Below are 16,653 nucleotides of genomic sequence, written 5' to 3'. Positions count from 1 at the left end.
GGCCTCTTCCCACTGTGCCACGGCCCCTGCCTCTTCTGCCACCGTTGTCTAATTCTGACTCTGCGATTTCGCCGTGTCCTCTTCCTCTCCCCCATCCCCGTCCTCTCTGTCCTCTTGTTTTCGGGGTTGGGGACTCCCTCGTGGTTTGGCAGCCTCTCCGCAATGTCCGATATTGGTCTAAAAAAGTCAGTTGTTTCTCGTTTGGTACTATGGGGGTCTCGCTACGTACTGACACATCAGACTCACATTCGCTTGAAATGGCCCCTTCATTTTCAGACATCACATTTGGGGAAGCCGTCTTCTCCAATTCATGTTCGCCTTGCTTGTAAAGATGGTCATATTTGAGTCTGAATGTAAGAATGCGCCCGGTGTCGTAATCACCATAATCGCGGTTAAGCTTTCTTTCTTTCCGCGCTTTTATATCTTCTTCGTGTTTGATCAATTTCTCTTTGATGTTAGCTAGAGCCTTTTCCAAGGTTTCCTTATCCATACTTTTCTTCAGGTCATCCATTACTTCTTTGATGTCTTCCAAAATCACCTCTCGATCTAACCAGGCGTACTTGATGAGAATTTCTAACATCCTCCTAGAGCTGAGAGCTGAATTGTTCGACCATTCTTCCAGCATTTTGGGATTGGGTTTTTCATATGTTGGCGTCATAAAGATTCTTAGCCCCCTAGGGACCATGTCCTGATCAACATAATGCTGTAGTGATGTTGCTTCCCACCACTTAGTTATTTCGCTTCTTTTCAGTTTCTCGTATTTGCGTAACTTGTCCTCCTTGGGTTGTGATTAATTGTATATATATATATATTCTCACACAGAAAAGCTCCTTCCGGGCAGCTGACACCCTAGGAGCGGAGCACGCTGGCAATAATCCAAGTAGAATTTATTCTCAAGTCCATGCGCTCTCTGGTACAACAACGATCACCATCCAGTGTGTAAACAACCAGGTTTATTACACCACAACGCGTTTCAACTGTATCCGCAGCCTTGATCACGTGCATTACAAATGCACAAACATCGAAAGTATCTCATAGCAACCGGTAACTGGTTACACAAAATAGACAAAGGACAAAACAAAATTGTAAATTTATTTGGCGGCATGTTGGAGTGGTACAGACGGAAATTAATAAATATTTAAGCAAACTCATACAGTGTAATCACATCAAATGAAGACTTCATGCATAGTAAGGGAAATCCTTATACAAACATGTCGTGTCTAATGCACTATATTCAATGAGGCCGCGATCGGCTTTAACTAACGTCGCATGTACCAATATACTCTAATCAGACAAATGTCCTGTCCAGCGTTCCAACAAACAGTAAATTATTAGTGCAGTAACTAGACCCAAACAGAAAGGTCGAAATGGCCGCAAGTGCATTTGACTGACATGTCCTGCCTAAATAGGGACTTTATCCGGGTAGTGTGACAATGTCAATATTTAATGTTAATGACATAGTGTCAGACCATAAGTCTGCCCTTCATTATAATATCAGGGACAATGAGTATCACAGTAATAGCATAGTGCTAAGCATGATATAAGCATAATTTAAGCATATAATAACTACCTCCAAGTGGTTCATCAGAATCAAAAAGCAATTGCTCCCGTCCCCAAAATATAGGCCACATGAAAATTCAAAGTGATAAAATAACAGACCAATGTCGAAGAAATGTCTAGTCATGTTGCCCCATCAGGTGCTACTGAATATTTCAACAAGTGATAATCGAAGAAAAGTTTAGGGGACCTGTGTAGGTGAGTAGGTCCCTTCCTTCTCTCCTGCAAAGAAACAAGACAAACAACAAATTAAAATATGATGCCAGATGTCGCATCATACTGCAAAGTTTCTATGCACAATATATATAGGATGAGGAAACTGAAATCAGCAATTTACTCAATGGAGGAGCTAAGGAAGTGAAATAACAAATATAACTGTTAATGCAACCACTACAGACAAGCATGATAAAGAACATGAATAGATAACATGAAAAATAAAGGGAGAAATAGCTACAGACAGAGATTCGTGGTAGATGTGTATTCTACAGGGGGAGCTCGGTCAAGAGATGAAACTGTTCTACCTTGAGATGTATAGAGAGCTCTTCAACCTGATTAAGGCCCCAAGGAGCCCTGGTCTGTGTAAATCCACAATGCATTTAGACTCTTCTTATCTAAGTTTGAGAATCCTGTTCCATCCTCTGTGGTCCAGCCGGACCTGTTCCAATATGAAAAACTCATCCTTATTGGAATTTTTCATATTGGAACAGGTCCAGCTGGAATAGAGCGTGAGTCTAAATTGTGTGTCTTATGCTGTGAAATCATGTGCCATGGCCGCTGCAGTACAGCTGTGGAAGTAGTGTCAACATGTGTTTATAACTACTAGGATGAACTACTGAGCCGTACTGGACTGAAAGTTCTGGGGTACGGAAAATATGTGAGGTAGTGTGTAGAGTCTCATGCTGCTAAGCTGAGCTGCTGCCAGACTCAGGGATGAAAGCGTGAGCCCAAACTGTGTGTCATATGCTGTGAAGTCATGTGCTCTGGCCGCTGTGCCACATCTGTGCAAGTAGTGTCAGCATGTAGTTATAGCTACTTGGAGGAACTTTTGTTTCGAAAATTGTAACTTGTGTATGGTGCTTAGGGGGTGTTATATAGGGAGTGCAAAGGTAAATTTGTGTGTATGAAATGAAATTAGTAATTGGAAAGTGGAAAGCACTGACTCCTATGGGTCTAACGGCGCTGGGGGCGTAAGGTGAGGTGCTGCTGGAGTTGGGAATAAAGCTGATGAACTACTGACCGCTATTGTGAACTTTTAACATGCATGTGCTGTTAAATGTTCGATAAAACGTTACAAAAGTATAACGTTAGGTTAAACAAAAAATTATGAACTTTTAACCTGCAGGTGTCGTAGAAGGTTCCAGAAAGTGTGGTGATAAAATAGGTTGAACTTGTGACCTTGTATGTGGCGCGGAATAATAAGTAGCTTTTCGAAAGAAAAATTCAAAATTAACCAATGGAGGTAAGTTTTGGAATGTTGTTGAAGGAATGAAGTATTCTGATTTGTTCTTTACATGTATTTATGTGTGGAGCGACAGAGAAATTGTGCCATTCCTTGTTTAATTCTTGATGAAGTCGGAGCTTTACATGTACTATGTGAGAAAGAGAGAATTGTATGTGTGTGTCATTTGAAATCTGGATAACAACTACAAAGGTGAGTTAGAAATGAACAAGGTGTGTAATGTGTTTTATAGTATTGAATAAGAATTTAAGGTGATTTTTTTTAATTTTGAATGTATTTTTTATTTCAAAGTGATATAGTGTTAGTAAAGTGTGGTTTTTGATATTGGTTATGAAATATGCATAAAATTTGAGCTGTTATGTAAGTATTTTATATATGTTTAGGAATTTTTCACAGATATGAAGTTTAGTCTGTCATCTTTATAGGACTGTATTGTTTGAAAATGAGATACAGCATTAATTTGAGTTTGTAATGTATTTTGGGAGATAAAGATAATGTCGCATGTTTGCAACTGATAATTTTTTGTGGAAATATTGGGGCGGTGGGAGTGGTGGTAGGAGTCGTATATGTTATTAAGTTAAAAGCGATAAAACGAAATGCAGAAATGTTATGTGGGGAGGTTGTGGTCTTATTTTTGACACTGAGAGGTAGATTTGAATGTAAGTCAGGGTAGGTTGTTGTACAGTGGGGCCGTGTACGGTGTTTGGAGTTTGACTGGGTCCATTTATAAACCATACTAAGGGATGGTTTACGTTTTACCCGCCAATTTGCGGGTGTTGAGGTGGTGTAGTGGTACTGTGACAATTTATAAACAGTCTTATGGTATGATGTATGTTTGAGTTGCAAAATTGCAGGTTTTAATTGGTTTTGCTGAAGAGCGTTCAGGCAGACACCTGTTGACATTAAGTCTATGTATGGCTATAGTGGCGGTAACGGGAGTGCTGTGGCTTGTTGTTTGATTTTGTAAGGTTATACAAGGGAAGTGTGGGGGTGCCGAGGTGCGTATGTTGCTCATTATAGGATGGATATTTGTAACGTGGGCATGTGTAGTTACTAAAGGTAATGTAGTTTCACTGGGTCCATTTATAAACAGTGCTATGGGATGGTTTATGTTTTACCCGCCAATTTCCATGTTTGAATAGTTTTTGCTGATAAGTGTTCCGGTAGACACATGTTAAAATTAAGCCTGGGTATGGGTATAGTGGCGCTACTAGGCATGGGGGGTTTGAATTTGTACTGTTAACCAAGGGCGGGTGTGGGTGTGGGGGAGGTAGTTATTTTGCTGTTTGAAATACAGAATATAGTAACGTGGAGATGTCGAGCTACTAAATGTGATGTAATACCACTGGGAGCACTTATAAAGCACCCTATGGCATGGTATATGTTTTACCCGCAAATTTGCATGTTTTAATACGGTTTGCTGATGAGCTTTTCAGGAGACATCTGTTGAAGTTAAGGCTGTGTATAGCTATAGTGGCGCATCTACGTTTGCTTGGGCTCTTTCTTTTATTGTGTAAAGTTAAGCAAGGGCAGGTGTTGAGGTGGTGTAGTGGTACTGTGACTATTTATAAACCGTCCTATGGTATGGTGTATGTTTGAGTTGCAAAATTGTAAGTTTTAATAACTTTTGCTGATGAGCGTTCCGGCGGACACCTCTTGACATTAAGGTGCCGATTCCTATCCTGTAAAACCCAGGTACGAGCCACTTTCTTCAAAAATTATTTTGATATGCGTTTTTAGAGATGTTGCGGGAGCTCGCAAGGTGCTAATGTAATATTTTACCGTGTCCCCATAGCAGGTAATATCCGAAAGAGTAAGACCCAGCTCCAACCTTACTCTTGCTTTCCTTGCCTGACGTGGAATACCTAATACCTTCTTATATACAGAAATTTGGTGGCTCGTAGGAAGTTTATTGAAAGCACCAGGAAAGACCAAGTGGCCATAATTAAGGGAGGGCACTGCTTTTGCTTTTAAGACTTTCAGAATTGGTTCTACAGTCAGGCTGTGTAGTTTTCGGTTGAGATTTCTCAGGAAATAGATAATGCCAGTCCCCTTACTTCTCAAATATTTCAAATGGGCTGAGGGTGTGGCCCCCTCCGATATCCTGAGACCCAAATAATTATAACTTTTGCAAGTTTTAATTTGCAGTTCTCCTAGGCGCCATTGAGCTGTTCTCTTATGGTGGTACGTCCCAAAGATTATTATCCTGGTCTTCTTCTGATTCACCAGGAGATTGTTCTTTTGATTAAATCTATGCAGCGCTTCTAAGGCTTTCTGCAGGCCTGTCCTGGTATGATCCGTAATGACAATGTCGTCGGCATATTGGAGGATTTGGAGCCTCACATTCCCCAGCCTTGGTGTTAGTAGATTTGCCCCCTCCAGGGCTTTCCCCAGATCAGCTGTGTAGATGTTAAAAAGTAAGGGGGCCAAAACACACTCTTGTTTGAGGCCATTATTGGTTGGAACCTTGGTCGTTACGAATGTTTGACTGGTTTTAATACGTACCCGGGTCCCCTCGTACAGGGCAATTATTGCTTTTAAAAGCATCTGTGATATCCCCCAGTTGCTAAGTTTTTTCCATAGCTTGCCGCGAATAACTCAGTCAAAAGCTGCGCTATAGTCCACAAAGCAGCAGAACAACGGTAGCTGTAATGTCTGGGTCGCATGTGATGACAAGAGTCCCAGTACTAGAATGTTGTCTATGGTGGAGCTTTGGGGCCTGAATCCAGATTGGAAAAATGGAAGGATATTATGATCTTTTACCCAGATTTCTAGCTCCTTCAACAATAGTCTGGCGTATGCTTTTGCTTCTATATCTAATAAAGCAACCAGGCGATAATTTTCAGGTTTGGTATGGTCGCCTTTTTTGTGGATCGGAACAAGTATTGAACATTTCCACGAGGATGGAACTGTAGACGTGACGAATGCGTACTTAAAGAATGGTGTTAACTGGTCCGCCCAGAACCCGTGGGAAGCTTTGAGCACTGCTGCTGGGATTCCGTTGGGACCAGGGGCCCCATCTACCTTCATTTTTTTAATCAGGTTGATGATCTCCGCCTTAGTAATAACCGGTATTTTATCGTTATTATAAGGAGCTGGGGTGTTTTGTTGTATTTGAGTATCAGTCATATTTTGATGTATCGTATATAGTTGTTTTGCATATTTGACCCACTCGGAAGCTGCCACTCCGTTTTCCTTACTTTGACCGGTATGGCTCTATTGTTTAATGTATCTCCAAAGTTGGATGTGACCCTTTTCTTTGAGAAAATTAAAGATTTTCAGCCACTCTGCCTCGATTTTCTTTGATCGTATTTCCCATATAGTCTTCCTGTGTTCCCTACGAAGCGCTTTTATTTCCGTTATATGGGAATTTATGGCTCCTGTTCTTCTTGCCTTCAAGGACTTTGAAAGATTCCGCTTGGTTTGCGCTAAGCCCCATGGTTTTAATTGTGACAACTGGTTTTGTGTGTAGGAGACCTGTGCATTAGGGATTCCAGTAACTCGTCCGAAAACATTTTTTAGGTCATCAAGGAGTGTTTTCCAGAGCTCCAACGGGGATACCATACTTCTGTCTGTTTGACTTGACTTTTTGTATAAAATCCACTCCAAAAGCTTTGGGCCTAAGTTTGTGGTCCATTTTATTCTGCTCAGGACTTCATGATGCTCTTCTCCGGTTGAAGCTCCAAATATTTCCAGAAGTTTAGCAGGTTCCCCGTTTAGCTCAAAAGATACCCTCAGCGGTCTGTGGTCACTCTCATCCCTGTTTCCCACTTCAAAGTTGTTAAAATAGGTTAGCAAGTTGTCCGACATAAAGATGTAATCAATTGTTGACTGAAGGTGGGAAGTGGATGCCAGAGAGGGTCCGAGGCTTTTTTGATATATTAAGGATGGAAACCATGTTTTGCGTGCTAAGAAGCCGTTGCAGCGGGGCCGAAACTGTATTGTTTAGAGGGTCCCAAGTTGCATGCTCCAACTCCCTGGTATTCATGACCCCGACGATAATTGGGAAATGTGACGCATATTTATTTATAAGGTGTTCCATTTCTCTTGTTAGTGCTTTTATTACTTGTTTTTTTTGCTGAGTGGCGGGGTTGATGTAGCAGTTGATTATCAAAAGACAAATTGAGATGTTATTACTTTTAAGTCCGCCGATCAGTACTACTTGCAAGTTAGAAGTATATGTTGTTACTGATGTTACCTCTATTTTACGAACGTGGTTAATGCACCCAGCACAAACCCCTACACTACACAAACACCACTGCGCTACCCTAAACCATAAAACTCTACTCCCAGCATGATCACCTACACTACCCAAACACCTCTGTGATACCCTAAACATTAAAACACTACCCCCAGCACGACCCCTACTCTACACAAACACCACTGCGCTACCCTAAACCCTAAAACCAAACCCCCAGCAGACCCCCTACACTACCCAAACACAACTGCGCTACCCAAAACCCAAAAACACCACCCCAGCACGCCCCACTACACTACCCAAACACCACTGCGCTACCCTAAACCCTAAAACACCACCACCAGCAGTACCCTTTACACTGCCCAAGCACCACTGCACTACCCGAAACTCTAAAACACCAACATCCTGCATGACCCCTACACTGCCCGAAAACCACTGCACTGCCCTAAACCCAAAAACACCAACCCCCCGCAAGAACCCCTACACTGCCGAACACCACAGCACTGGCCTCGACCCTAAAACACCAACCCCCTGCACGACCCCTACACTGCCCAAACACCACTGCACTGCCCTAAACCCTAAAACACCAACCCCCTGCTTGACCACCTACACTGCCCGAACACCACTGCTCTACCCTAAAACTTAAAATACCACCCCCTGCACGACCACCTACACTGCCGGAACACCCCTGCACTGCCCTAAAACACCACCCTGCTGCATGACCCCCTGCACTGCCCGAATACCATTGCACTGCCCTAAACCCTAAAACACTAACCCCCTGCAAGAACCCCTACACTGCTGAACACCACAGCACTGCCCTAAACCCTTAAACACCAACCCCCTGCACGACCCCCTACACTGCCCGAACCCCACAGCACTGCCCTATACCCTAAAACACCAACCACCTGCACGACCCCCTACACTGTCTAAACACCAGTGCACTGCCCTACACCCTAAAACACCAACCCCTGCATGACCCCCTACACTTTCCGAACACCACTGCTCAACCCTAAAACCTAAAACACCACCCCCTGCACGACCCCCTACACTGCCCAAACACAACTGCACTGCTCTTAAAAAACACCCTCTGTACAACCCCCTGCACTGCCCAATCACCACTACACTGCCCTCAACCATAAAACAACAACCCCCTGCAAGACCCCCTACACTGCCAAACACCACAGCACTGCCCTAAACCCTAAAACACCAACCCCCTGCATGACCCCCTATACTTCATGAACCACTGCACTGCCCTAAACCCTAAAACACCAACCCCCTGCTCGACCCCCTACACTGCCTGAACACCTTTGCACTGCCCTAAACCCTAAAACACCAACCCCCTGCACGACCCCCTAAACTGCCCGAACCACTGCACTGCCCTAAACCCTAAAACACCAACCCCCTGCTCGACCCCCTACACTGCCCGAACACCTTTGCACTACCCTAAACCCTAAAACACCAACCCCCTGCACAACCCCCTACACTTCCTGAACCACTGCACTGCCCTAAACCCTAAAACACCAACCCCCTGCTCTACCCCCTACACTGCCCGAACACCTTTGCACTGCCCTAAACCCTAAAACACCAACCCCTGCATCACTCCCTAAACTGCCCAAACACCAATGCACTGCCCTTAACCCTAAAACACCAACCCCTGCACGACCCCCTGCACTGCCTGAACACCACTGCAATGCCCTAAACCCTTAAACACCCATCCCATACATGACCATCGACACTGCCTGAACACCTCTGCACTGCCCTAAACCCTAAAACACCACCCACAGCACGTCCCCCTACACTGCCCGAACAGCCCTGCACTGCCCTAAACCCTAAAACACCACCCACAATACAACCCCTACACTGCCCGAACACCCCTGCACTGCCCTAAACCCTAAAACACCACCCACAGCACAACCTCCTACACTGCCCGAACACCCCTGTACTGCCCTAAACCCTAAAACACCACCACAGCATGCACTCCTACAATGCCCGAACATCCCTGCACTGCCCAAAACCCTAAAACACCAAACCCCTGCACGACACCCTACACTGCCCAAACACCACTGTACTACCGTAAACCCTAAAACACCAGCCCCTGCACGACCCCCTGCACTGCCGGAACACCACTGCTCTGCCCTAAACCCTAAAAAACCACCCCAGCACGACTGCCTACACTACACAAACACCACTGCACTGCCCTAAACCCTAAAACACCACCCCCAGCACGACCCCCTACACTACCCGAACACCACTGCACTACCCTAAACCTAAAATAATTCCCCCTACTACACAAACACCACTGCACTACCCTAAACCCTAAAATACTAACCTCAGCCTGACCCCCTATGCTACCCATACACCACTGCGCTACCCTAAACCCTAAAACACTACCCCCAGCACGACCCCCTACACTACCCAAACACCACTGCGCTCTCCCAAACCTTACAACACTGCCCTCAGCACGAACACCTACACTACACAAACACCACTGTGCTACCCTAAACCATAAAACACTACTCCCAGCATGACCACCTACATTACCCAAACACCTTTGTTATACCCTAAACATTAAAACACTATCCCCAGCACGACCCCTACTCTACACAAACACCACTGCGCTACCCTAATCACTAAAACACTACCACCAGCACGACCCCCTACACTACCCAAACACCACTGCGCTACCCAAAACCCTAAAACACCACCCCAGTATGCCCCCCTATACTACCCAAATACCACTGTGCTACCCTAAACCCTAAAACACCACCCCAGCACGAACCCCTATGCTAACCAAACACCATTGCGCTACCCGAAACTCTTAAACACTATCCCCAGCATGACCCCCAACACTACCCAAACACCACTGCACTACCCTAAACCCTAAAACACTACCCAAAGCATGACCCACTACTCTACCCAAACACCACTGCACTACTCAAAACCCTAAAACATTACCCCAAGCAGTACTCCCTACATGACCCAAACACCACTGCACTACCCTAAACCCTAAAACACTACTCCCGCAGTACCCCCTACACTACCTAAACACCACTGCACTACTGTAAACCCTAAAACACCATCCCCAGCAGGACCCTCTACACTGCCCAAACACCACTGCACTACCCTAAACCCTAAAACACCAACCCCCTGCACGACCCCCTACACTGCCCGAACTCCACTGCACTGCTCTAAACCCTAAAACACCAACCCCCTGCAAGACCCTCTACACTGTCGAACACCACAGCACTGTCCTAAACCCTAAAACACCAACCCCCTGCACGACCACTACACTGCCAGAACACAACTCGAATACCCTAAACCACCAACTCCCTGCTCGACCTCGTACAGTGCCCGAGCACCACTGCACTGCCTAAACCCTAAAACACCAACCCCTGCATGACCCCCTACACTGCCCAAACACCACTGCACTGCCCTAGAACCAAAAACACCACCCCCTGCATGACCCCCTACACTGCCTGAACACCACTGAACTGCCCTAAAACACCACCCCCTTTCACGACCACCTACACTGCCCAAACACCACTGCACTGCCCTAAACCCTGAAACACCACCCCCTGCATGACCCCTTACACTGCCTGAACACCACTGCACTGCCCTAAACCCTAAAACACCCACCCCCTGCATGACCCCTACACTGCCCGAACACCTCTGCACTGCCCTAAACCCAAAACACCACCACAGATCGACCCCCTACACTGCCCAAACACCCCTGCATTGCCCTAAACCCTAAAACACCACCCACAGCATGACCCCCTACACTGCACGGACACCCCTGCACTGCCCTAAACCCTAAAACAGCACCCACAGCACAGCCCCCTTCGCTACCCTAACACCCCTGCACTGTCCTAAATCCTAAAACACAACTCACAGCATGACCCCCTACACTACCAAAATATGACTGCACTACCCTAAACCCTAAAACACAACCCCCAGCACAACCCCCTACACAACCCAACCACAACTGCTCTTCCCTAAACTTTTAAACACTACCCACAGCACAACCCCCTACACTACACAACCACCACCACTGAATTGCCCTAAACCTCAAACTAGATAAACACCACTGCCCTGCCCTAAACCCTAAAAAACTACACCCAGCATGACCCGCTATACTACACAAACACCAATGCACTACCCTAAACCCTAAAAGACTACCCCCAGTGCGACCCCCTACACTGCCCAAACACTACTGCACTGCCCTAAACCCTACAACACCAATCCCCTGCACGACCCCCAAACACTGCCTGAACACCACTGCATTGCCCTAAGTCCTAAAACACCAACCTCCTGCATGACCGCCAAACACTGCCCAAACACCACTGCACTGCCCTAAACCCTAAAACACCAACCCCCTGCACAACCCCCAAACACTGCCCTCACACCACTGCACTGCCGTAAACCCTAAAACACCAACCCCCCACATGACCACTACACTGCCCGAATACCACTGCACTGCTCTAAACCCTAAAACACCACCCCCCTGCACGACCCCCTACACTGCCCGAACACCTCTGCACTGCCCTAAAACCTAAAACACCAACACCTTCACGACCCCCTCCACTGCCTGAACACCCCTGCACTGCCCTTAACCCTAATACGCCACCCCTTGCACGACAACCTACACTGCCTGAACACAACTGCACTGCCCTAAACTCTAAAACACAATCCCCTGCACAACCCCCCACACTGCCCAAATACCACTGCTCTGCCCTAAACCCTACACCACCCCAGAACCATCCCCTACACTACCCGAACACCACTGCACTGCCATAAACCCTAAAACACCACCCCCAGCACCACCCCCTACACTACCCAAACACCGCTGCACTACTCTAAACTTTAAAGCACGACCCCCAGCACTACCGCTAAACTACCTATGGACTACTGCGCTACCCTAAACACTAAAACACGACCCCTTACACTACACAAACACCACTGCACTATCCTAAAACACTGCCCAAAGCATGACCCCCTACACTACCCAAACAGCACTGCACTGCCCCAAAGCCTAAAACACAACCCCCAGCACATCCCCCAACTCTACCCAAACACCACTGCATTACCCTAAAGCCTAAAACACTACCTCCAGCATGATCTCGACACTACCCAAACACCACTGCACTATACTAAACCCTAAAACACTACCCCCAGCATGACCCCCTACACAACACACACCACTGCACTACATTAAACCCTAAAACACTACCCCCAGCATGACCCCCTAACCTACACAAACACCACTGCACTACCCTAAAACTCTCCCCCCAGCACCAGTACCTATACTACCCAAACACCAATGAACTACCCTAAACACTAAAACTTTACCCCCGGGCACGACCCCCTACACTAACCGAACACCACTGCACTACCCTAAACTCCAAAACCATACCCGCAGCACGACCCACTACACGACCCAAACACCACTGTACTACCGTAAACCCTAAATCTACCCCCAGCACGACCCTCTAAACTACACAAATACCACTGCACTACCTTAAACCCTAAAACACTACTCCCAGCTCAAAACCCTACACTACCCTAACACCACTGCACTACCCTAATCCCTAAAACAAAACCCCCAGCACAACCCACTACACAAGCCAAACACCACTGCACTACCCTAAACTCTAAAATAGCACCCCCAGCATGACCCCCTACACTACCCGAACACCACTGCACTACCCTCAACCCTACAACACTACCCCCAGCATGACACCCTACACTAGCCTAACACCACTGCACAAACCTAAACCCTAAAACACTACCCACAGCATGACCCCCTACACTAACAAAACATGACAGCACTACCCTAAACCCTAAAACACTACCACCAGCACAAAGCCCTACTAGCAAAACACCAATGCTCTACCCTTAACCCTAAAACACTACCCCCAGCACGACCCCCTTCACTACACAACCTCCACTGAACTGCCCTAAACCCTAAAACACAACCCCCAGCATGGCCCCCTACACTACACAAACACCAATGCACTACCCTAAACCCTAAAACAATACACCCAGCGCGACCCCCTTCACTATAAAACACCACTGCACTACCCTAAACCCTAAAACACTACCCCCAGCAAGACCCCTACACTACCCAAACAACACTGCACTACCATAAACCCTAAAACAATACCCCCAGCACAACACCCTACACTACCCAAACACCACTGCACTACCATAAACCCTATATCACTCCCCCAAGCATGACTCCCTACACCACCCAAACACCACTGCACGACCCTAAACCCTAAATCTACCCCCAACACTACCAAAACACCACTGCACTACCCTAAACCCTAAAACACTACCCCCAGAAGTACCCCCTCCACTACCCAAACACCACTGCACTACCCTAAACCCTAAAACACTACCTGAAGCACGACCCCCTACACTACCCAAACAGCACTGCACTGACCCAAACCATAAAACACTACCCCCAGCACGACCCCCAACACTACCCAAAGACTACTGCATTACCCCAAACCCTAAATCAATGACCCTGCATGACCCTCTACACTACCCAAACACCTCTGTACTACCCTAAACCCTAAAACACTTCCCCCAGCACGACCCCCTACTCCACCTAAACACGACTCGCACTACCCTAAACCCTAAAACACTACCCCCAGTCTGACCCGCTACATTACCCTAACATCACTGCACTACCCTAAACCCTAAAACACTACCCACTGCATTATCCGATACACTATCAAAACACGACTGCACTACCTTAAACCCTAAAACTCTATCCCCAGCACAACCCCCTACACTACCCAAACACCATTGCTCTCCTCTAAACACTAAAACACTATCCCCAGCATGACCCCTACACTACACAAACACCACGGCACTACCCGAAACACTAAAACACTCCCCCAGCACCAGTCCCTACATTACCCAAACACCAATGAACTACCCTAAACACCAAAACTCTACCCCCAGCACGACCCCCTACACTAACCGAACACCACTGCACTACCCTAAACTTTAAAACACTACCCCCAGCACGACCCACTACACTACTCAAACACCACTGAACTACCGTAAACCCTAAATCTATCCCCAGCACGACCTCCTACACTACCCTAACACCACTGCACTACCCTAAACCCTAAAACAGTACCCCCAGCACGGCCCCCTACACTACCCAACCACCACTGCACTACCCTAAACCCTAAAATACCACCCCCAGCATGACCCCCTATACTACCCGAACACCACTGCACTACCCAAAACCCTAAAACGCTACCCCCAGCATGACACCCTACACTAGCCTAACACCACTGCACAACCCTAAACCCTAAAACACTACCCGCAGCATGACCCCCTACACTATCCTAACACCACTGCACTACCCTAAACCCTAAAACACTATCACCAGCACAAAACCCTACTACCAAAACACCAATGCTCTACCCTAAACCCTAAAACACTACCCCATAACAACCACTTCACTACACAACCACCACTGAACTGCCCTAAACCCTAAAACACTATCCCCAGCACGACCCCCTACACTTCACAAACACCAATGCACTACCCTAAACCCTACAACAATACCCCCAGCACGACCCCCTTTACTACACAAACACCACTGCACTACCCTAAACTTTAAAACACTACCCCCAGTACGACCCCCTTTACTACACAAACACAACTGCACTACCCTACCCTAAACCCTAAAACACTACCCCCAGCATGACCCCTTACACTAACCAAAGCCAACTGAACTACCGTAAACCTTAAAACACTACCCCCAAACGACCCCCTACACTACCGAAAGACCACTGCACTACCTTAAAATCTAAAACACTACCCACTACACTACACAAACACCACTGCACTATCCTAAACCCTAAAACACTACCCCCAGCAATATACCCTACACTACCCAAACATCACTGCACTACCCTAAACCCTAAAACACTACGCCCAACAGTCCCCCTAAACTACCCAAACACCACTGCACTACCCTAACCCTAAAACACTACCCCCAGCACAACCCCCTATACTACCCAAACACCACTACACTTCCCTATACCCTAAAACACTACCCCCAGCAAGACCCCCTTCACTAAACAAACACCACTGCACTACCCTAAACCCTAAAACACTACCCCCAGCACGACCCTTTACACTAACCAAAGCCAACTGAACTAACGTAAACCCTAAAACACTACCCCCACACGACCCCCTATACTACCCAAAGACCACTGCACTACCCTAAAACCTAAAACACTACCCACTACACTACACAAACACCACTGCACTATCCTAAACACTAAAACACTACCCCCAGCAGTATACCCTACACTATCCAAACATCACTGCACTGCCATAAACCCTAAAACACTACCCCCAACAGTCCCCCTAAACTACCCAAACACCACTGCACTTCCCTAAACCCTAAAACACTACCCCCAGCACAACCCCCTATACTACCCAAACACCACTGCACTTCCCTAGACCCTAAAACACTACCCCCAGCAGGACCCCCAATACTACCCAAACACCACTGCACTACCCAAAACCCTAAAACACTACCCCCAGCAGTGCCCTCTACTCAACCCAAACACCAGTGCACTACCCTAAACCCTAAAACACCACCCCCAACAGTACTGCCTACATGACCCAAACACCACTGCACTACCCTAAACCCTAAAACAATACCCCCAGCACGGCCCCCTACACTACCCAAACACCACCGCACTACCCTAAACCCTAAAATACCACCCCCTGCATAACCCCCAAACACTGCCCGAACACCACTGCACTGCCCTAAACCCTAAAACATCAACCCGCCGCACGACACCCTACACTGCCCACACACCACTGCACTGCCCTAAACCCTAAAACACCAACCCCCCACACAACCACTACACTGCCCGAATACCACTGCACTGCTCTAAACTCCAAAACACCACCCCCCTGCACGACCCCCTACACTGCCCGAACACCTCTGCACTGCCCTAACACCTAAAAAACCAACACCTTCACGACCCCCTCCACTGCCTGAACACCCCTGCACTGCCCTTAACCCTAAAACACACCCCCAGCACCACCCCCTACACTACCCGAACACCACTGCACTACTCTAAACTTTAAAGCACGACCCCCAGCACTACTCCTACACTACCTATGGACCACTGCACTACCCTAAACACTAAAACATGACCCCTTACACTACACAAACACCACTGCACTATCCTAAAACACTACCCAAAGCATGACCCCCTACACTACCCAAAGAACACTGCACTGCCCCAAAGCCGAAAACACTACCCCCAGCACGACCCCCAACACTACCCAAACACCACTGCATTACACTAAAGCCGAAAACACTACCTCCAGCATGATCTCCAACACTACCCAAACACCACTGCACTACCCTAAACTCTAAAACACTACCCCC

This window comes from Triturus cristatus, chromosome 4_1, assembly GCF_964204655.1.
Source record: "Triturus cristatus chromosome 4_1, aTriCri1.1, whole genome shotgun sequence".
NCBI lineage: Eukaryota > Metazoa > Chordata > Amphibia > Caudata > Salamandridae > Triturus > Triturus cristatus.
The sequence above is the reverse complement of the archived record's forward strand: the minus strand, read 5'-3'. Positions refer to the sequence as shown.